Consider the following 23556-nt stretch of genomic DNA (forward strand, 5'->3'; position numbering starts at 1 on the left):
CTCAAACTTAAGCATGACAGACCAATGAAAATCTTATCTCAAATGTAATTTTAAACAAAAATGTAACAGATCAACAAACAGATAGACTAAGTTTTCATTTTTTTTTTAAATAGGTCAATTATTGCCATGAGTCATTGCTTAGTCAAAACCTCTTAATATATTAAATGCATTGCAATAACAAACAAGTATTTATTTTTTATGACAACTTAATAATGCATAATAAGTTTTAACCACATTGTTATTGTTTGCTTGCATTTATGTGGTAGTGATGTAAGTTTTGAATCTGCTGTCACCAGTGTTGTAGACACACACATTTGTATAATTAGCAAAAAAGTGTATTAGCAAAAGTATGTTAAAGAAATACATGTCATGATCCTCGGAGCCATAACTGCCACTAGTCATTACTCAATAAACTATTAAATGCAAGTATATTTATAATCTCTGGATAAGTCCATTATGACTGAAATAGGTGTATTAGTTTATACCATAACAGTTTAAAACTACTGTCACACACAAAAAATTTCTCATTATTTGATGTAGTATATTCATCTTGGATGGCCTCAAACGACTTCCTCTAAAGAAGGAAGTTTCTAGGGAATATAAAATTCACAAGTGGTTCTAAGTCATAGTATCTCTCAATGAGATGAGATAAAGCACATGGTATTCTCAAATGATCATAATAATAAATGTATCGTTCTTTGGGTTAATTGTGCCAAATCTGGAGGTAATTGCGGCAACTAAAAAAAAAAGTGCTCTTTATATGCGTGGTTGCCAAAAGAGCACTTTTAGCTAGTTGGCACAATTACCCCAGACTTGGCACAATTACCCCAAAGTGTGGTAGCTTAAAAACAATGCCATTCACTCACCTTAAGTTAAGATGACAATTGAGCCACTAAATTTCCTCTCATTCTTTAAGGGACCGTTTTCAAGAATGCAGGATCGGGGTTAAATTCAACTTTGTTTTATGTATACATCATAACGTAGTAGAAAAAAAGATTTATGGTAAATGTGCATTTCATGTGCATAAATTATTAGACTAAAGAAAAGCTATTCTTAAGAGTTTTTTTTAATAACAATGAACCTTTTTATGGTTTTAATCAAATCTTTGTGTCTAATGTGTTTTAACAAAAAAAAAAGTGTTTTTTGGTTTTATAGGTTCAACAATTAAAAACAAAAATAGCTGTTTACTGTTGTACATTGCGTCTAATAATAGTAATAATAATAATGATGATGATAAAAAGTAAGCTTTTTTTTTGGTCCCCTGACAAAAGGATGGTGGATCCATAAATTCACCCTTGTCCGTTTGTCCGTCCACACTTTTCTCAATAACTATGCGTTGGAATTTTTTTAAATCTTCGGTTGCCTCCCTAGGGATGCCTTTCGGGTTAAAATGGCTAAAATAGACACTTCTGTGCTTATTAAAAAAAATTGACACCTTTGATTTTTATAAAACTTTCTGAAAAGTCATAACTGATTTCTATATAATTTCGTTTGTCTATACTTCGCAATAACTCTTGGGTGTGCCCCAAGGACTCTTTTAAGGCTAATTAAAACACTCCATTTTTGGGACTATTTTACCATGTTTGTCCGAAGTTTTCTGTGCATGTCCATTTAGCAGTTTTGCACGGTGCTGAACTCAAATTTAAATATGTTAAGGCCGTTCTTTTGAGGCTAAATGGGATGGGGGTGGGGGGGCAAATGATGGATTAGTCATTTCTTTTTTTTTTGCATGGTGCAGAACCCAAATTTACGTAAGGCCTAAAGCTGCACGGTTTGTTCATTTTCACCTGAATTTGAGGTCCCTTGGGGACTTCTGAGGCTAAATGGGAGTGGGGGGGGGGTGGAGTCAAATGCTGAACTTAGTCATTTTTTTATGCCTCGTTCACTGTGTATTCACAGGAGACCATGCATGCTTCACTTGTTTTTATAGAAATCGCCACTTAAAGGATTTCAAACATGCTGAACTTGATCATTTTTTTTTAAGCCTCGTTCACTGTGCGCTCATGGGAGAACATGCATATTTCACTTGTTACGGTTTTATTTAAGTCTTTGGGTCTAATAATGTTTTATCAAAGAATTTTTTTAAATCTAATAATTTATGCATGTGAAATACACATTTACCAGCTGCTTATTTTTATGCATACATATGTGAGCCTGTTTTCTGTTGCGTGTTTATCATCTTCTTTCTAGTTGCACTAATCAGCTTAGTTAAACGTGGAAGAGGACAAGTGAAGAGTTTTCTTCTTGCTATAATCATGATCACTCAGCGGACATGTTGAAAATCGATTTGTTGCTTCATATGATAAATTGACTTCTCTTTTCTTGGTATTTGATATGCCCACATGTGAAACCTTTGTTATATAGAGCCATAGTCAGTATGGATAGTTGAATATAATGCAGGTCACCTTTTTGAGGCGAACAATCACAGTGTCTATTTTGGCTGAGCTGGTGTCTTGCAGTTATGGTTTTCAAGGAGAAACCTTCAAATTTATAATGTGAATCATTAATAAATATTCTTGGAACGTTGAGAAAAATAAAGTGGAGTCAAATACTTTGATTTTTTTAGAAGCTGCTTAGGTGTTTTCTACAGCCATGATCAGTGCAACTTTTAGTTGACATGAATCAGCCTAAGGTGTAAACTTCCACATTCATTTCATTTTAAATTAAGGGGTCACCATCATTTGTTGCGGACCAGGATATAATAATCCTAACTCGCTACAAAATAAAATAATGAAATGAATGGAAGGAAGGGAAAAAAACTCAATTGCTGAATAAAATAAACATGTTGTTTATTTTCTGTTGAAAATAAATGGTTTAGGTGGAACATGTGTTCAGTTCAGTTGTTGACGACTACGCACGTGGAAAAAGGAATAAATTAGGGGAAAGAGAAATGGCAGTCCAGCATTAGGTGTATCAGAATTTTAGGCGGAATTTTTGACACCCCCAACAAAAAACCGCGAATAAAATATATAAAACTCGTAATTTCAGTTTTTAAAGTGGGTTGTCAATTTTCTTTATGAAATATACTTCCAAAATAAACTATTACAGTCGTTTAAAACATAATAGAAGTATTATTTTTTATTTTTTAAAAACAATGTTTACAAAATGTCTACGCACGTTCGTAGACATTTTGTAAACATTGTATATCATAAAGAAAATTGACAACCCACTTTAAAAACAGAAATTACGGTGTGTCAAAAATTCCGCCTAAAATTCTGATACACCTAGTCCAGCATGTAGAAAAAAAGAAAGAGAGAGGGTTGACCTCGGTAAACCCGCGCGTGCATGGTAGCAGTCAGCCATGTAGAAGTGTCTTCAGGCCACAAGCTGTGGACGTGAACTTGTCTGGTTGACGAACCAAGGCAAAAGGGGGAAAAAAAAGGAAATTGAACGTCGTTGTTGACTTTTATACCGGGGGGGGGGGGTTCTGACTGTGCATGTCTGGATTTCACTTAAAAGGAAGTGACATCACCAATGTGTGCGTGTACGTGGATGTGTATATACGTGCGTGAGTACATGTGGGTGTATGTATGTGAGGAAAAAAACATGTTCGAACAAAGTTGCTCTTAATTCCGAAGGAAGAGTTAGGCATGTTGGTTTTTAATGTAAAAAAAAATTCAACTTCCCAAAAAGGAATAATTTGGATTGGACTAAAAATTAAAATTGCCTCAGCCGATAAGGATTTCTCATTCAATGAGGGCAGAGACTATGAAATACAGTATCATAACATATACTACACTTTGCTTTAAGCCAAAAGGTGATTTCCTGAAATTATGAACTCATGAGTTATCGTCCTTCTCTATTTTCTCTAAAGAATTTTCATTTTAGCGTTTAACGTGTACGGTATAACTTGGTGGTTTTAATTTTTACGAAAACATGGTTTAAGTAAAAAAAGAATTTTTTAAAAAATAATGGCGAAATCTATTGCACTCTAAATAATTTGGGTGATTAAAATAGGATTTAACCGGTGGCAACTGCCTTAGTCGGTCTGAGTAATCTGTTCTTCAACTGACTCTGGTTTTGTAATTTTGCCATTTTTTAAAAATTGCTTTCATTTTAATTTTAAAGAATTCTTTCCAAGTTTCAATATAAGTCATAAAAGAATATATTCATCTTGGTTTCGTATTTCAGTTCGGTAGTTTTCGGTTTGAGAACGACCGAATTCCTCCGTGACCTTGGCGCAGAAGAAAGGTGGAGAAGAAGCGATTTGTTCTATCAGAGAATTTCACTTACCATTTTTCGGATAAAACACCACTTGCGCCATAATGTTGGCGGCAAATAATTCATCTTAATAAATTATTTTAAAAAATTAAAAAAAAAAAAAAATTCAGCCATGTTTGTAAAATAAAAAAAAATGTTTGTTTCCCTTTTCGAGTTAAAGCATTTCGAATTATCTCCCTTAGATAAATAAGAGATAATAAAGCGAATCTTGTGAATCATTCGAAATATCTTTCGCTTCTATTCATTAAACTGATAGAGCTTCATTATTGTATTTACATATAAAAGTATTTGTTTTCAATTCAGGCTGCCTCTGTTCCGAACTTTCACTGAAATATTATTAAAATTATATTTGCTAAATTAATTATCAGATAAAATAAATTTGGAAATTTAAATATATATTAATTGGTAGAATTTACCAACAAAATAGTCAGCTAGTGGCGCGACTGGCGCGTGCACGCACGCACAGACACATACGCACACACACACTCTCTCTCTCTCTCTCTCGCCTCTCTCCCCCCTCTCTATCTCTCTCCCTCTATCCCCCCCTCTCCCCCTCTCCCCCTCTACCCTCTCTCTCTCTCTCTCAATAGTACAATATTATAGCGTGAATCCAAGAAAAGCACATGTGTAACATTCTTTAGCAGAATCGGACATTAAGCTGTAAAGCGACTATGCCACTCACTAAACATTTTTTTGTTAAACTCTTCCACTTATTGATTAAGCTGCAAAATTACCGAGTATATGTTTATGGGGAAACCTGTTCAATTTCACCTTTTATTTATACCAATCCTTTAATTTATGAAACTCAATGTAACTACAGAGAGCATATACAAATAAATGAAAACAGTCTATATTCCAAATTTCAAGATATTGACCATCTGACCTTCTATTTCTTTAAGTACATCGAAATGCACCATTCTTGAGAGCACCTATTTCGTAGCGCAAAATCATTCATTTAATTCATATCAATCAATGAATTTATTTCACCCTTAACTCATCAGTGAAAAAAAGCCTCATCAACTTTAAAAGATAATGAAGGAATATGAGCATGATTACAAAATCTGAAATTAGAATAGAAGTTGCAATTATTTTTCAGTTTATTCCACCATATTTGAATTTTAATGTAGAGTATATATATATATATATATATATTGGCAATTAAGCCACATAGAATTTTCTGTATTTCATCCTTGTTAGAATTTGGAAAAGGATAGAAAGCAGAAAATTCTGTGTAGCTGAACGACCATATATATTTTACAAACATAATACCCAGCTCTACTCGTCTATTGAGCACTGCTGAAATAGAGATCACCTCGTTTGTATGCCACTAAACAAGAAAAAAAAATTTTTTTTCAAAATTAGTTTGGAGTAAAAGGGATTAGTAGTTCTAAATATATTTCTAGCCATCACCAATCAGACAAGAGTCAAAATGTAATATCTATCTTTACTCAGAGAAGGAAAAATTAACTACTAAGTGTTGTTGCCACATCTGGGTAGGAGCTTCTTGGCACACCCTATCCACCCTTGATTGTTCAAAACCAACTTTGAAAACTGATGATGCCCTTTTCTCTTCCCTGCAACATCTTTCCACAGAAGAGACGTTGTGAGCCTGTCTCTGTTCTATCATTATTTTATGGCAAGTGCTTAACTGAGCTCCAATGTATGGTTCCCCCTTGCCAAACTTTCACAAAAAACACTTTACTAGCTACAACCACTATAAACGATTTCCTCCACTCTCTATCTGTGCCTAAATCTAAATGCAGATTTCATAAACAAAGCTTCTTTCCCAGAACTGCCCACCTGTGGAACACTGTTACACTGTCCTGCTTCCCGGTTGAATACAGCATGGTAGTCTTCAAATCCAATGGAAACAAGTTCTTGTTGAATTGTCCCTATAATCAAATTCTACCCAATTTACACCATTAATAACTATTACTAAACTACCACCTTATATTCATTAACCCATATCCTCGAGTAGCCTTTGGGCCTTGATAAGTAAAAAAAATAATAATGAAAAAACAAAAAAAACTCCTATCTTTGACTAGATCTTTATTTCTTTCTTTCAATTCCATTCTTATCATTCCTCCGATGTATCCCTTAGCCTTCACCTACTAACTGACCTTGCTACCTCAACCGTTCTACATCTACTAATACAAGAACTCTCATCCATATTTTCACTTGACCATACCAACAAAGTTCCCTGTTCTGCACCCATCTCCCCATACAGTTCAGATGTAATCTTTCTCTAAGGTCATCAGATCTAAGCCTACTTGTAAAACTCCCAATATATTCTCATATCATTTATCTCTATGCAATGCATATCTTCAACCCTCGCTAACCAGGTTTCCCTCCTACCAATCATTACACTGCGTATACATGATAGAGTCGTCCCTTGATTGACAATGGTAACGCTCTGCTGGTTAGTAATGAACTTCATTTACTGTTAACTCTCACAATCACACCCATACATTCACCTCCTGTAAAATATGAAAGATGTGTCCTCCAGCTCGTTACTAACATCCTATCAAAAAGCAAATGGCTGCCTCCATCTGTTCTCTATATAAAGTTCTAAGGGGCAGATAACTCCTTGGATCCTTCCTGTATCAGGGACAAATAATTTTTTTTACCTATACAGACCCCCTCCCCTCCACCGGTGACACAGAATGAATTGTAATGGTTAGCTTTCTGCACACCAGAGAGCTTGTGTAATTTTCTACGCATTTGGCGCTCTTTTTCTGCGACGTGAAGGTTGTCTTAATGGTGGAAGACTCACTGTGTGTGTGTGTATATATATATATATATATATATATATAGCTTCCAGACTTGGCCTTTTGGCCAAGCAATGCACTAGGCACACACACACACACACACACACACACACACACACACACACACACACACACACAAAATAATTGTAAATATATTCTTTTTTGCAAAAACGCTCGGGTTTTCATGTGTTAGTTTAGAGTCCACAGAGTGAATGAGGTATTGTGGTAAATGTTGCCAGTCAAGAGTAAAGTCGCCAAAGACTCCATTTTCACTTTAGTAACAAAGACCCTGCAACACTTCCCCACCCAGATCTTAAAGGGCCTTGTGCCTAAATTTGTTTTGTAAATTTGAATTTTGCTTTTAATTTATTTTAATTTTACATTGAATTATTTTGATTGTAATTTTCATTTTCACGAAATAAATTATATATAAAGATCAAAGTGTAGTATCTGTTCTTCAGATGCGGCACTTCCATTTCTTGTTCTCTTTCAGTGGAGGAGAAATCCTTCACGACCGAGACAATTTTTATTTTTGTACTTTTTCTCCATGTTAAAAAACGACCCTGGTGTCTAACTCTATCCCGTGGGGAGGTATTGTAAATAGGTACTATCACTGTGGTATTGTCAGTTTTCATTGCTTCTTTATAAGGATTGCTGAACATTTTGTTCAACATGCATTGCTTCCTTACTGTGGGGATTCATGATTTGTGGATGAATTTGGGGTTACTCGACTGACACAGTGTGGGCCATCCACAACTGGTATATTTTTTCGAAGGAATCAACAGTTGTGCAATAGGGCAGGTCGATTTGCAACTTTTTTCAGAAAATCAACATGGCACTGGTGATGATAGTTGGGATTTGATTTGATTAGAACATATATATACCAAAAATTAGACTCCCATCTTGAACAGAAAATTGAGCATTTAATTTTAAAAATCGTGTAAAAAATGTGAAAAATCCTTCATTTTCATAGCATTTTTCACAACACTGACTTTGAAATTTCACTATTTTTATAAAATATTCAATTAAAATTGATATATTTATATGAAATACATTGAAAGAAAAATAAATACATGAATTATAATTTTAATTATGAATCACAGCTAGCAAAATATCTCAACTTTTACTGCATTGATTAAACTAAAATTGTAAAAAAAAAAAAAAGCTAATTAGCAACTAAGTCTTTTAAATTTCACAATTCAAAAAGATATGTGGAGATGTATCACACAATATAACAACTTGATACAAGTTACAGAACCATGTATTTTACTTTTTTATTAGAGGCAATAATATAACCATGTATAAACTTATAATAGAACTAAATTGTTCTGTATAATTTCCTTTTGAGGAAAATGAAGGTCTAATTTGCTGGCACGATGACTTTGTAATAATGTGTCTATGTCTTGCTTCCTGCCCATATACAACTTTTTTGAGAAAAACCAATCAAATTTGACCAGTGTGCAGCTGCAAACTTGATAGCAGTAATCTTTTTCATTTTTTTTAGTTGTTCACTATTTCTGGAAAAAACAACACAAAAAAAATAATAATTTTTAAATATTTTTGCGATGCATTATGAATAAAACTAACTATTGTTTGGGTAAATTAAGAAAACTAAAATTTAATGGATAAATATTTATTTACGTCATGGACAAAATCGTTTGAATGCCCTCTTTTCTCACATCCAATTCATCCAAGTTTATCATCGATATTATATTTTCCGGAAGTAGTGCAAAAGCTCTATATTTTGAACTTTTTTAAAACAGTAATTTTGATTTCAGTTAACTGTTTTGTTCTCTGAATCATATTAAAATATACTGTTGTTGGTTAAAAAAAATATTGTCGGTTTTGATCTCAAACAAACTAACTGCATACACTTGGATGATAAATTTGACCAAAATGTTTAATTTATCATAGTGTTTGAGGATAGACAACTCTATTCCATAAAAACATTAAGCTTGTGGCTTATGTTAGCCATCTTCCTTGATTCAAGGGCCCAATTTCCTAAGTTAACTTCTCCACAAGAAATGCCAACAGCATACTCAAAAAGTAGCCTCTGGTCTTCACACTTAAATTATTTGTTTCTTTTGCTGTCAGATAATGATGATCGGGAGGGACACTAATTTTTTAGAATTCTACTTGAGGCAAATCTTGATAATTATTGATACAAAGTTTCCCCAAAGGATCAGTAAATGTTGTTAGACTTTTTGTTGTTCCATCAATTAATTAAGAATTGCTGTAAATGGCAGTTCTTCTAGTGGAACCTGAAAATGGGAAAATTTGCATGTTTAATAATAGAGCCAGATTACATAAAAACTAATATATTATTTTATTTTCCACAAAAAAGGAACATAATTGCAGGTGAATCTATAGAATTAATTGTACCTCCTTGTTAGGAGGACAAGTGCAGACTATGTGCCTTTTTGACAATTTTCTGTCTTGCACTTTACTGCAAAGTCATCACATCTCAAGACAGAAAGTTTACAACTGCAAGAAGATATATCAAACAGTGTCTAGCTGTTCCTTCATTCTTTTCACTTTGATTGCTGTAAGAGATTTCCTGTCAATCTGTTTGGCCCTCTTATAGCAAAATATATTGACCTTCTGTCCTATATAATATTACCTTAACAAGGGCAATTTTGGATTGACTGCTTGCCGAATACTAATTATTTCCTTGGCAATTAACTTAGAAATCTCACTATTTTTTAAGTGGGGATAACTGTTTTCGAGAAACTAACTAAACTGGATGACTTGTCGTGAAGTTGGGGGTGCTGTTTCATCCAAATGACAAGGTGGACCAGCAAATTTTGTGAACCATGGGTTAAAACTGAACGTCATGCTTTTACTGACATTCTAATCTGAAAAGTAAAATAAATAAATCGATTATAACTGAAGGAAACTGTATTAGGCTATCTTCCAGTTTCATACGTAAAAAAAATAAGTGCTAGTGATAAGAAATAATGAAAATCTTTGTAGAGTTGAATTAGATGTACTGGAGAGAGAGGACCAAACCAAATCAGAGGCATAGTAGTGTTTAGACATTTTTAGCAGATTTTATCTCCTTCTTCGATAAGATGAATTTATCCATTAAGAGATTCATTCTTGCTGTAGCTGTGTCATTTTAAACGAGTGTTTGAAAAATCAGTGCTTGTGCATCTGTTACTATGCTATTTTTAATAGTATTTTCAAGTTAAATTTAATTTTTATGAAATTTTTGTTTATTAAATTTTTAGGTGAAGTACAGAATAGTTACAATACAACTTCCTTCCCATATTAAGAATGGCTTTCTAAATAAGTGATTTTAGCACAATAACATAGATGCACAAATAACGAAAAACCTTTAAAGGAGTTTTCTTATTTACTCGTATTAATCTTTGTGGGTTATCTGATTTTAAAACTATAATTTTAGAAGAAAAACACTACTTAAAAACAATTACTCCCTAAAAATAAAAGAAATAAAAATTTGACACTAATTTTCTGCAAAGTATTTTTTATTAAGTAAAAAATACTTGAAAATTTATGAGGTTATGTTTCGTAAAGAATATGTAGAATAAAATTGTATGGACTATTTTTTATTTATTTTGTTTTTAATATAAAACTGGAGTATTACCATATTTTAATAAAACTTTCAAATAGAATTTGTTGTGAAATTTTATGTTGGTGCAAAAATGTTTTTGATGTTCATTTGAATGTCATAAAATGCCATTAGTTTTGCACCAACCTAATAGAAAAACAAACTAAAAAAGATAAAACAAATGTTTAAATTCACTGCAGACACTTGAAATATAATATATATTTTAAACAAGTCTTTTTCATTTTTCCTTTCAAAATAATTAAGCCTAAATCGTTATGTTTTCAAATTAAATAATAAACAAACGTTAATTTTCAATATCAATAACGAGCGTGTTTTATGACGGTGAAATCTAAAATGTTTCCACCCAAAAAAAGTTCCTGAAATGAAAAAGCGAACTTTGGTCGTTATTATTTAAAAAACATAATTTTGCCTTTACACTTAATATTTATTTTATTAATTCATTATCCTCACTCGTTTTATTTAAAAATGTAGTTTAAAACATTCTAAATAATGATTCCATTTTCTTAACAGTACGGATTGTTTTGATGACGGGACGTTCTTGACAATTCACCGAAAAACTTTTAATTGCTTAATTTTTCAACTTTTAAAGTCATTTCCTCAAGCAAAGATAACGATTTTGAGAAAAATATTTCGTGTAGGTCTTTTCTATGTCAAACCCCAACTATCATCATCATTGCCTCACCGGGGTTCCAAAATCGACCTGCCCTATTGTGCATCTACTTGCTCTTGGTACTGTCAGACAGAAGAGACGTAGCGAGCCTGTCATTGTTCTATCGTTATTTCCATGGCAGGTGCTTGTCTGAGCTCCATTCTCTGGTCCCCCCTCGCCAATCTTTCTCAAAAAACACCCGACTAGCTGAAACCACCGTCAATAATTTTCACCACTCCCTATCTGTGCCTAAATCAAAACGTAGATACCATGAACAAAGCTTCTTTCTTAGAACTGCACGCCTGTGGAACTCTGTTCCGCTTGCCTGTTTCCCTCCCGACTTCAACCTGGATGTCTTCAAGTCCAATACAAACAAATTCCTGATGAACCGCCCCCCCTCCCCAAGTAATGACACCTTACCTATTCTCCAATACTATTGCTACACTATCCCTTTGATTACTGTACACACAATAAGCCTTATTCCTAAGTGGCCATTGGGCCTTGATAAGTGGTGAACTCCATGTAAAAAAAAAAAAAAAATGTGTCTCTAATGATCCTCCCCGTCTTTGTTCATTGACAGGAATAGTTACCATCTTCATTTTGGATTTGGATTCTGCATATGCCTCTTAGCCATTGCCAAACTCCTTTATTCATCTATTTCTTTCCATTGTAAACACACAAGCCTGAAAATTCTTTGAATTTTGAATTTTGCCTTGAAAAGGGCTTATTTCTGTTATTACCTTGAAAAATCCTTGAAAATATGGAAAATGGTCTTGAAAATGTCTGTAAAAGGCCTTGAGGATCATATTCTTTATGTCCAGTAAAAATTTGTCTTGCAGTATTAAAAATAAAATCGAAATACATACTATTAAATTATTTTTTTTTAAGTATTATTAGATTACCATTAAACTGTTTTTAAATATTAAAAATAAAATTGAAATACATTGTATTATTTTAGACCCAAGAGTTACGTCCCCTTATGTAAAACTACCTGATATTTTCCATATAATAACATTGATGATATTTTCCATATAATAACATTGATGATATTTTCCATATAATAACATTGATGATATTTTCCATATAATAACATTGATGATATTTTCCATATAATAACATTGGGTAGTTTCATGATAAAGGGACGTAACTCTTGTATCCGCAATACCGGAAACTCAAAATTTAAAAGTAAAATGAACACAGCGTACACCAATCTACAATGGGGAAAATAACATTTAATCACACTCGTTTGGCCAAATATAAGTGGGTCAGGGAATGTAAATATTATTGTCGAAAGGCATATTGTTTTGTATGAAAATGAATTTTCCTGTTGTCAATTAAGTTTTTCAGTTTATTCTATCAGTTAATCAAATTTTATTTTGGAAACTTGATTTTTGTTTGGAGAAGGCTTTAAAAAACTTTGAAAAATCTTTGAAAATGGACATTGAAAATCTATACAAACTATGGAATTGAATTTTACAAGCCATACCTACAGTTATGTCATCAAACTGACGAGTATATCCATCCCCTATTCCATGGAATATTTGAGGGGCCTGACAATACCTGTCTCGGTTTCACTTGGTAACGAATGTAGTAGCACCTCATGTGGCTGGGGATAGCGGTAGACTGTGATATAGGTTTCATGCATCCAGTACTATTTTTCTGCTGTATGCTGGTATCATTGAAACCCGATTGAAGATGATGTGTGATGTGTTTCCTTCATCGTGTTGGTTCACTATGTTGAAGAAAGGGGCCCCAAAACATAGATTAACTATATAAATCTTGTAATGAAAGTGTGTTTTGTGGCTTAGTTAAAAGTATAATGTATCTGATATTGTACTTACATGTCTATTTAGAATGGCAGTCTATATATGATAGGATCTGTGGAAAAGAATTGCTTTTCTTTGTCAGATGAAGATAACATTCAAAAGATCAAATTAAATGCATACTGATTGGTCAAAGAGAATCGTCTGATCCAATCAGATGGGACTATTTTAGAAGATTAGGAAGATAAATCTATTAACGTAATAAACAAGGGGAGGTAATTTATTGGCGCTTAAAAAAATATGCCTACAAAGAACTGTTGCTGGGAAGATTATAAAATATTAATTTAAATTTGAAATGATACGATTTTAAATCATGAGCAAGAAAAATTAAGACACTGTCTTTTCCTTCATTTAATTTTGCATATTTTATCAATTTTTTATATAAAATATTCACTTTTGTAAGTTACATTTTCAATTTTTTTTTTTCTGACCTTTTTTAAAATTCATATTGTCTAATTTAATTTAAAATTGCAACAGTTGTTTTTCTTTAATAAAAAAGCTTTGTTTATATTTTTACATTAAATTCTTTCAATGCAAAAATGTATCTCCAATATGAACAAACTTTTCAAAAACTTTTTAGTGAAAAAAAAAAAAGAAGAAATTCCCAAGTATATTATTGCCAGCTGTGGTAATACAATCAACAAATTATTTTTATTTTATTAAAGAAGTAATACTTTTCAGTGTTAATTATTGTTAAATGTTTCAAAAGAGAGTGGGGTGGGGTGGGGGTGGGGGGTTTAAAAATTGTAAATCTATTTATGTAGCTTAATATTTAATAATAATAATAAAATGATTAAATAAAAACGTTCAAGAAATTATCAAACAATTCTCCCATTATTTTTTATGTGGATGCTATGATCAACAGGATTAACAGAATTTTGTTCATAAATCGCGCTATCATATTTATAGATGTCATGTCAAAGATGATTTCAACCTATATCATTTGCAGTTGACATCGGTCTGTAATATTTTTTCTTTTGACCCAAATCCTGGCTATTTCGCATTCTCCACACTTGCTAGAATTACATAAGGAAGCTACAGAATGGATTTGATTTTTCATTAGTTTTGGTACAACCAAAATAAATATGAGATGATGGACATCACCCTCATCTTCAGAGTTAGGACTTGAAGAGCATAAGAAATGATTCGCAGAAAGTAAAAAAACAAAAACAAAAGCCCATGACATTCACAAAGGTGGCAAGATGAATATCAGAAGTAGAAGTGGTCAAGTAATCCAAAAGCTCCAGACAAAGGATTTCTGATGCTGAAGTCAATATATTTAAAATTTTTGAGTTTAAAAAAGTTTTCAGTTTGCAATAGTTGACAACAGTTTGTTGCTCAGAGCAGATCAGAAAGTTTTAGTAAACCCGACATGGGCAGACTTCAATAGAATGACCGTGGTGGCATTAGTAGGCAAATTATTTTGATTGGGTCATAGTTAAATTTAATCAAGATGTCAATGTAAGCATCTGGACTGTTGTTTTCTGCAATGGTATCACACGCACATGCACACAGAGTACAACTGATCTGTACACAATATTTTGTACTTTCTCTTATCAGTTTGCGTTGTTTTTATTTAAAATTTTTTTAATATTTATAAACCAGTTCTCACGTTAAAGGCTACCACCAAGATGACACAGCCAGAATGAAAATAAAGGAGAAGAAAACCCTGACACGCAAGCATTGGAGTCAGCGATTGTCGAGGGACATCTTTAATTTTGACATTTCTGAATTTTTTAGATGAGGATTGGTTATTTGTATTATTTGGATTCATCAGACTACAGGTCCAAGTACTCTAACCACTTGCTGACCTATAGTGCAGTGGTTAGAATACTTGGAAAAATCAATTGTAAATGTGATATTCTTCTGAAGGTTCAATTCTCAATGTGGATGACCAAAAAATACAATTGTAAATTACTTAGGACCTCTATCCAGTCATGGCTGATGGAACAAGAGCATGCTACCTCCATGAAGTAAATAAAAGTTCCATTCGAAATTCCATCCAAATTCCGAAGTCCGACAAGAACATTCCCGAGTTTCGACACGATACACCTGAAGAAGGTCGGAGATTACATCAACCAAGATGGGAAGAGTAGTCCAATGAATCCAAATGATATGAATCTTTAGTTTTGACTGGAATGAGTATTTGATATAATCTGACCTTTGACATATTCTTTTAATTTATTGATTTCCAAAATTAAATTGCATTTTTAGAGGGTTTTTTTTTTTTCTTCCAATGGAAAAGTTTTTTTTTCTTTTAATGAACCAATAAAAAATATTCTCATTTTTAGAGGGTTTTTTTTTTTTTCTTCCAATGGAAAAGTTTTTTTTTCTTTTAATGAACCAATAAAAAATATTCTCATTTTTAGAGGGTTTTTTTTTTTCTTCCAATGGAAAAGTTTTTTTTTCTTTTAATGAACCAATAAAAAATATTCTCATTTTTAGAGGGTTTTTTTTTTTTCTTCCAATGGAAAAGTTTTTTTTTCTTTTAATGAACCAATAAAAAATATTCTCATTTTTAGAGGGTTTTTTTTTTTTCTTCCAATGGAAAAGTTTTTTTTTCTTTTAATGAACCAATAAAAAATATTCTCATTTTTAGAGGGTTTTTTTTTTTCTTCCAATGGAAAAGTTTTTTTTTCTTTTAATGAACCAATAAAAAATATTCTCATTTTTAGAGGGTTTTTTTTTTCTTCCAATGGAAAAGTTTTTTTTTCTTTTAATGAACCAATAAAAAATATTCTCATTTTTAGAGGGTTTTTTTTTTTCTTCCAATGGAAAAGTTTTTTTTTCTTTTAATGAACCAATAAAAAATATTCTCATTTTTATTTTTCCTAACTGAAATACAAAAATAAACGGAAAATCTTTTACAATTATCTCCCTTACTTTAGACAGCATGCACTAAAAAGTGCCTTATTTTTAGTCTATTTTTACACCTTAACATTTCTTTTTTTTTTTTTCACTCATAAATTTATGAAATCATTTTTTTTATTACTAAAATAATTCAGTGAAATGCTTACTTATCATCTTCTCGCTATAAAAACACTCATTAAATTTTTTAAAATGAATTAAGAAACTTGTTTACATTTTAGTTTTGTTATTTAGTTCAACACTTTACATCTCTTTAAAATGTTTTTATTTTCTTATTTAAAAATAATTATCAGCTGAATGTTATTAAAATAAAAGACGAATGTCACTTTTAAAGTCAATGGCAGAAACAGAATTCTATTTACGCTTTAGATTTTAGAACAATTACTTTTAAAATGACATCAATTCAATTCGGTATCTATATACAAGCCAAGTACGTCCAAGGATGGAGTACTGTTGCCATATCTGGGCAGGAGTTGCTACAAGCAGCTTCTCCTGCCTTGACAGAGTTCAAAATAGACTTTGTAGCCTCGTAGGGGATGCTCTTTTCTCTTCCTTGCAACCTTTTTTTCCCACAGAAGAGACGTTGCGAGCCTGTCTCTGCTTTATCGTTATTTTCGTGGCAAGTGCTCGTCTGAGCTCCAATCTATGATCCCCCCTGGCCTGACTTTCACGAAAAACACTCGTCTAGTAGAAATCACTCAATAATTTACCCTACACTTTATCTGTGCCTAAACCTAAACGTAGATTCCATGAACAAAGCTTCTTTTTTAGAACTGCATGACTGTGGATCTCTGTTCCATTTTCCTGCTTTCCAACTGACTACAATATGGTTGTCTTCAAGTCCAACATAAACAAATTCTTGATGAGCCATCCCCTCACGTAATTCAATTTACCAAATTTCCATTACTAACAATTATCATGACATATTCCTCTTGACCAATGTACACTCATTAACCCTTATCCTCGATTGACTTCCGGGCCTTGATAAGTGGCGCCTCCTTTGTAAAAAAAACAAAAACTAGTCAAAACTAAACTTATTAAACATTTCATTGATTTCTGTTAAAATATTCATAGTTTTGGAATCATTAAACATATATATAATCATCTGCATACAGTACTGTTTTGTTGTATCACAACTCATCAGAGTGGCTAGACTAGCACCTTTCCCTAGCCAGGGATTGGACCTTCAACCATCGTGTTGATAGTCAGCAGTTTTACCCCTCGGCTCATGGGATCAGTGGTTGCAAATGACCTCAACAAATGTCCATTTAAATAAACACTCGACCACCGCTATTACAGTGCTCCAGCTGCTTGTTTGACAAACTGCAAGCCTCACTTGATAGCCGTTTAAGTAACAGGTGAGATACATTTAAGACAGTGCTCAACCCAAAAAGGGAGGGACGAGGGCTTCAAATATAGTAATCTACATGCAGTACTAGGTGTGTCAGAAATTTCGTGAAAATAGTAAATAATTCCACCCCATCTTTCCAAGCTTATAACAAAACAAAAAAACAACGTGTTTTTTTTTTTTAAAAAAGGTTTTAAACTTCGGACTTTACAGGTAAATTTCTGAAAAACTTCTTTTTTTGTTTTGTTTTAAATTTGAATATATTATTTGTTGACCTTTTCTCTTCAATTTGTGATATATAAGACTTTGGTACATAAATTAATTATTTACTTTTTAATTGACATTTCAAAATGGGAGGCGGGAATTATTCGACCCCATGTCTTTTCAAGCTTATAACTCCTCGAAAAATGTAATTCAAGCCCTAATTTTTTTTTCAATTAAAGGAGCAAAGACCAAGGTTCCATTAAAAAGAAAAAAACAAATAACGTGGTATAAAAAAGGTTTTAAACTTCAAACTTTACAGGTAAAATTCTAAAAAACACCACGTTTTTTTTTTTTTTTGTTTGAAATTTGAATATATTATTTATTGACCTTTTCTCTTCAATTTGTGAGTAAATTATTTACTTTTTAATAGAAACTTGAAAATGGGTGGGGGGGGGTGAATTAAAAAAAACAAAAAAAAACGTTTGTCTAAAATATTATATTCGGTTTATTGGAAAGAACATAAAATTCCACATTGACCCTGAAAGTATCGTAAAAATAGAATCAGTAGAAAAATTTTGATAGATTTTTAAAGTTTAAAAGTTGAAAAATATTGAGTTCGGAAAATTCATTACTGTTTAAAAAAAAATATTTCTATTACGTTAAAACAACTTTAATAGTTTATTTTGGAAGTATAATCCATAAAGAAAATAAATAACCCACTTTTAACAGAGAAATTACGAGATTTTTTATATATATTCGCAGTTTCGTGTTAGGGGTGTCAAAAATTTCTACAAAAATTCTGATACACCAAATGCAGTACTGTTTCGTTGTATCACAACTACTAATATAAAAGAAATAAACATTTAAAAGATTTTTACATATATTCTAATATATCAATACTGAAAAGAAACAAAAAAGTCTGAACCTTTACGCATGGTGACGATTTTCATTCCATCACCGTCTGTTCGACTTTTATGTGTTCATAATAGAAAGGTATAATGAGTAAAACTGCCAAATAACCTAGAAAAGTAACGTTTATCTTCGTTAACAGTTATCTGTTGATTATTATTCATTTTATTTTTTATCTCTTTTTTTTTTCTTCTGTTGACTATTCTAAACAATTGCCAAAATTATTAATAATTAAAAAATAAAAATAGATAAAAATCATGGAGTTTTAGATTTCCTGATCCATTAATTATTAAAAATAAATAAGCATTTTTAATACTGAAAATTTCATTACAATCCGGTCATTTTGTAAATTTGTTATAATGATTTCAAAACATTAGTTCAATCTTTGAAAGCTTGCTAACTGGACATAAGTTTGAATTATGCTATGTCGTTCCAAAGTGTCTTAATATTTGGATATTCATTAAAATTAACTGCTAACGAAAAGATTTTTCCGTGAATAAGGGTATTTGAAAACCGATATGATATTTAATTTAGAAACACGACGTTATATACTGAAAAAAAAAAAAGAGACTTAAAATAAGGGGAGGTGATTCTTCCAAAGAAAACTAAAGTAACTTGAGTTACTTCCCTTACACCATTTTTTATTAGCCATCTTTTTAACCTTAAATGTGGAAAAGCGAACAGTTTTAAATCTTTTTTTTTTTTTTACATAGGCATCACCACTTATCAAGGACAAGAGGCCACTTGAGGATAAGGGTTAAAGAGTGTGCAGTAGAAATTGGACAATATAGTAACCGTTAGTAATGGAAATTCGGTAAATTTGTTAACTTATATAGAACGGCTCATCAAAAACTTGTTGACGTTAACGGAAGACAATTCCATAGGCATGCCCGCATGCAGTTCTAAGAAAGTTGTGAAAGTTTGGCGAGGGGGGACCATAGAATGGAGCTCGGCCGAGCACCTGCCATGAAAATAACAATAAAGTAGAGACAAACTCGCAACATCACTTCTGTGAGAAAGAGGTTGCAGGGAAGAGAAAAGGACATCCCCCACAAGGCTACGAAGTCTATTTTGAACTCTATCTATCAAGGCAGGACAAGTCCTTTCTAGCAGCCCCTGCCCAGATGTGGCAACAGTATTCCATCCTTGGACGTACCTGGCTCTTATATAGATTTTTTTTTTTTTTTTTTTTTTTTTTTTTTTTACAAGGTGGTCACCACTTATCAAGGCCCGGAAGCCACTCAGGGATAAGGGTTATTGTAAGTACAGTACGTTAGTGTGGATATTTAAAGTGTCTACTTAAGGAGGCGGTTCATCAGGAATTTGTTTACGTTGGACTTGAAGACATCCAAGTTGTAGTCAGGAGGGAAGCAGGCAAACGGAACAGAGTTCCACAGGCGTGCAGTTCTAAGAAAGAAGCTTTGTTCATGGAATCTGCATTTTGATTTAGGCATAGATAAAGAGTGGGGAAAGTTTTTGACAGTGGATTCAGCTAGACAGGTGTTTTTTGTAAAAGATTGGCGAGGGGGGACCAGAGATTGGAGTTCAGACGAGCACCTGCTATGGAAATAACGATAAAACAAAGATAGGCTTGCAACGTCTCTTCTGTGGGAGAGAGGTTGCAGGGAAGAGAAAAGGGCCTCCCCCACTAAGCCACAAAGTCTATTTTGTACTCTGTCAAGGCAGGATAGGCTATTTTTAGCAGCTCCTGCCTAGATATGGCAGCAGTATTCCATCCTTGGACATAATTGGCTTTTATATAGATAGAGAATTACATCAGCAGTGAGATATCTACTGGATCGATAGAAGGATCCCACCATTTTTCCAGCGGCATTGGCAACGGATTTAATGTACGTGTTCCATTTCAGATCAGGAGTAAAGGTCAAGCCCAGAAGCTTGTCAAAACATGAGGACTCCCGAAGACGAGAGCTATTCATTTCAATTGATGCCAGATGGGGATCAGAGCATTGATTATGTAAAGATAAAAGCTTGGTTTTAGATGCATTAAAAGTAACAAGCCACCTCTTTCCCCACTGTACCACTTGCTCAAGATCAGAGGAGAGAGAATCAGAGAACTTGGTCGTTTACGATCTTAGATGTGCTACCATAGATAGTAGTGTCATCAGCATAGATTTCTACGAATGATGTAAGGATGTGATTTGGAAGATCATTACTATAGATCAGGAAGAGAGTTGGGCCCAGGATGGACCCCTTGAGGGACTCCAGCATTAATACTGTGAGCTTCTGATTTCTGCCCATCAACTGCTACTCTTATGAACCTATCAGAAAGAACATTTCCAGTTATACATACTTTTAATAAAATTGTATTTTACGTCTAGTGTGTGTGGCTACAATTTTTTGAACGATTAGTTTTGCCTGATTTTTGCAGTGGTGACAAGCCAAATTAGTCCACCGTTCACAAATTATTTGTGTGTGTTCCTTTGATATACATTTTTTTTTTTTTTTTTCAAGACTAAAAGTTTAAAAAAATCTTTGATAGCATTTATTTGTTATATTTGCTTTTTGACTACTTTTTCGTATCAATGTGTACACAAGATAATGTCCGCGAACAGATGTAAAAAAAATGAATGGAATGCAAATTTTAGCGATACAAAATTAGCGAGTCAACCAAAACTCAACCGCTGATAACGACAACAATGAGTGTTTTAATTTTTAATTACTCTGTACTTGTTATGAATTAATAATCAAATGAAATAACTTAGAAATGTTTTTTTTTGTTTGTTTCAGCTAGACTGTAGTTTCACGTAACATTTTAATAAACAAAAGATACCGTAAAAATTGAATTTCATCGTCCTTCTATTCATAATTACCAAAACAAAGCAATGAAATGAAATAACTAAATAATAATATAATCCTCCAGAATAGCAAAGTAATTTTAATGTCTTTTTTTAAAATTTATTATTTTAAGTTAAGAATAAAAGTAGTGTGAAAAAAAGGTAAATAAATAAATTAAAACACAAAAAAACTTATCAAGTTTGGTAAAGAGTAACTTAGCTTGCCTTTGGTAACATTTTTTTTATTCATTGTTTCACCCCCCCCCCCCGTTTTTTTTTTTTTTTTTTTTTTTTTTGCATTGTTTGTTATTCTGAAAGATTATCAAAAATAAATGGTATCTTTTGTTGTTGCTTAAAACAACATATTAAAAAAAAAAAGAAAAGTGGATCTGTCGATTCTGTCTGAACAAGCACCGAAAAAAAACAAAAAAAAAACTTTCGCTTATCCCTAAGACCTGGTGATACCCCCCCACCACCACCACCACTACTCTCCTCAATATTGATGTATTTGAGCAGTCCCGAATTTTTTGTCACAATGATATTTTTGTAGACGGTTAAATCTAAAAAATAATATAAAATAAAATAAAATTAGTCTCGTCTGAAATTACCAGGCACTATTTTATTAATAGATTTAAAAAATAACAATACAGTAGCACAGAAAGCAAAACATTTGATAAGGTTTTACACATTTTTCACAATTTCAGCATGTGAATTAAGAAAAGTTATAGATACACCGACACAACCAATTTTTTTTTTCCCCACTCGTATTGTTTATAAAAGTAAATTTATTAAAAAAATATATATTTTAATAAATCAATGATAGTTATGTTTAATTAAAAATAATTTTTTTTAATCATTTTGTTGGAAAACTATATTTAATCAAAAATGTTTTAATTTGTTGGAAAAAAAGATTGTTTTTGGTAATAAAATAACATGAAAGTTGTGAAATGATAAAATATATATGATATATATTTATATATGTACTAGATGTACCTGTAACACATTGTGTGTATGTGTGTGTGTTCAAAAATGATTTCTTTTAAACTTAAAAAAAAAACAAAGATTTTTTTCATTTTTGCTTGCCATGAAGCATTTTCTAATGGCAAGAAATTTATTAATTGATTCCCTACTTCTTGGCTATTGGATATTTTCATGTATTTTGGATTCCTCAGTTTATTATAAACTGACTTTTTAGACTTCACTCTAATCCATTCACATTTTGAATAATAGATTCTTCCTTTTCAACCTTACAAAATATAATTTCATTGATTTTATTTTTTATTTATTTATTTATTTATTTTTTTTACTTCTATTGAAAATGCCTTTTAATTAACAAAATCGATTTGTATATATTTTCAAATTTATGCAAACCAGTAATATATATTTTTTACTGGTTTTTATCCTTTAATGAAAAGAATTGATCTTTGAAAATCTATGAGTTAAGATTTTTTCTTTATTTTAATTCCTTCTTTGAATACTTGATGGATTAAGAAAGATTGTAATTTATTCAGTTTTATTTTCATTATCAATTTTCTTATACATAAAAGCCTGATAAAGATATAAAGTGCCTTAAGTTTCCAGACATTTTTGTAGAGGCATTTAAAGTTGTCATCTCTTGAAAATTCAGTATGATATTGCTATACATCTTTTGAGATGACTAACCAATCTATAATTTCAGGTTCAAAGGAACAATTAAAACAGGAATTGGAATACACCCTACTAAAGCCTGATAGTCATAGCTAGTGAATTAAAAAAATGCAATTTGGACATGAGGACACTTTAGAAGAACGATATGTAATATAATTCTCTTTTAAACTAGAAAAATATGCCAGAGAAATGTATGGCATGCTTCAAACTGCTTTTGGACCATCTTGCATGAATCGAGCATCAGTTTTTGAGTGGCATAAGGGATTTAAGGAAAGCAGGGAATCGGAGAGATGAGGTGTGAGAGGAGTAAGGGAGTCAGAACACCATAGTTGATTGGCCAAATAAAGAATTTCATGGATAAAAATCGTGGTGTGTCTAGAGACAATAAGTGCACAGTTTGATGTCAGTGTGGGAACTGTGCACACAATTATTCACAAGGAACTGAAGATGTGAAAGATTTGCGCAAATGCACCAGTTCACAACTCCATCATTGTCAGAAACTATTTGACGAAGATGAGCATCAAGCCAGTTCCTCACCCTCCCTATAGTCCAGACCTTGTTCCTTGTGACTTTCGCTTATTCCCTAAGCTCAAGGAAAACCTTAAGGTTGTTGTTATGAGACAATTAAAGAAATAAAAGAGGCTGTGACGAAGGACATTGAGGCACTCACACGAGAGAACTTCCATGGGACCTTCCAAAAGTGGTTGGAATGGTTCAACAAGTGCATTGCAG

At 32.3% G+C, this 23556-nt stretch overlaps 1 protein-coding gene across 1 annotated transcript in view; it reads left to right on the plus strand.

Moving 5' to 3' along the window:
* LOC145297547 (uncharacterized) overlaps positions 1-23556 on the plus strand; it is a 265438-nt gene that overhangs the window by 207179 nt on the left and 34703 nt on the right. The window lies entirely within an intron of this gene.

Source organism: Euprymna scolopes, chromosome 18, assembly GCF_053919585.1.
Source record: "Euprymna scolopes isolate OS-2025 chromosome 18, ASM5391958v1, whole genome shotgun sequence".
In the NCBI taxonomy this organism is placed as follows: domain Eukaryota; kingdom Metazoa; phylum Mollusca; class Cephalopoda; order Sepiida; family Sepiolidae; genus Euprymna; species Euprymna scolopes.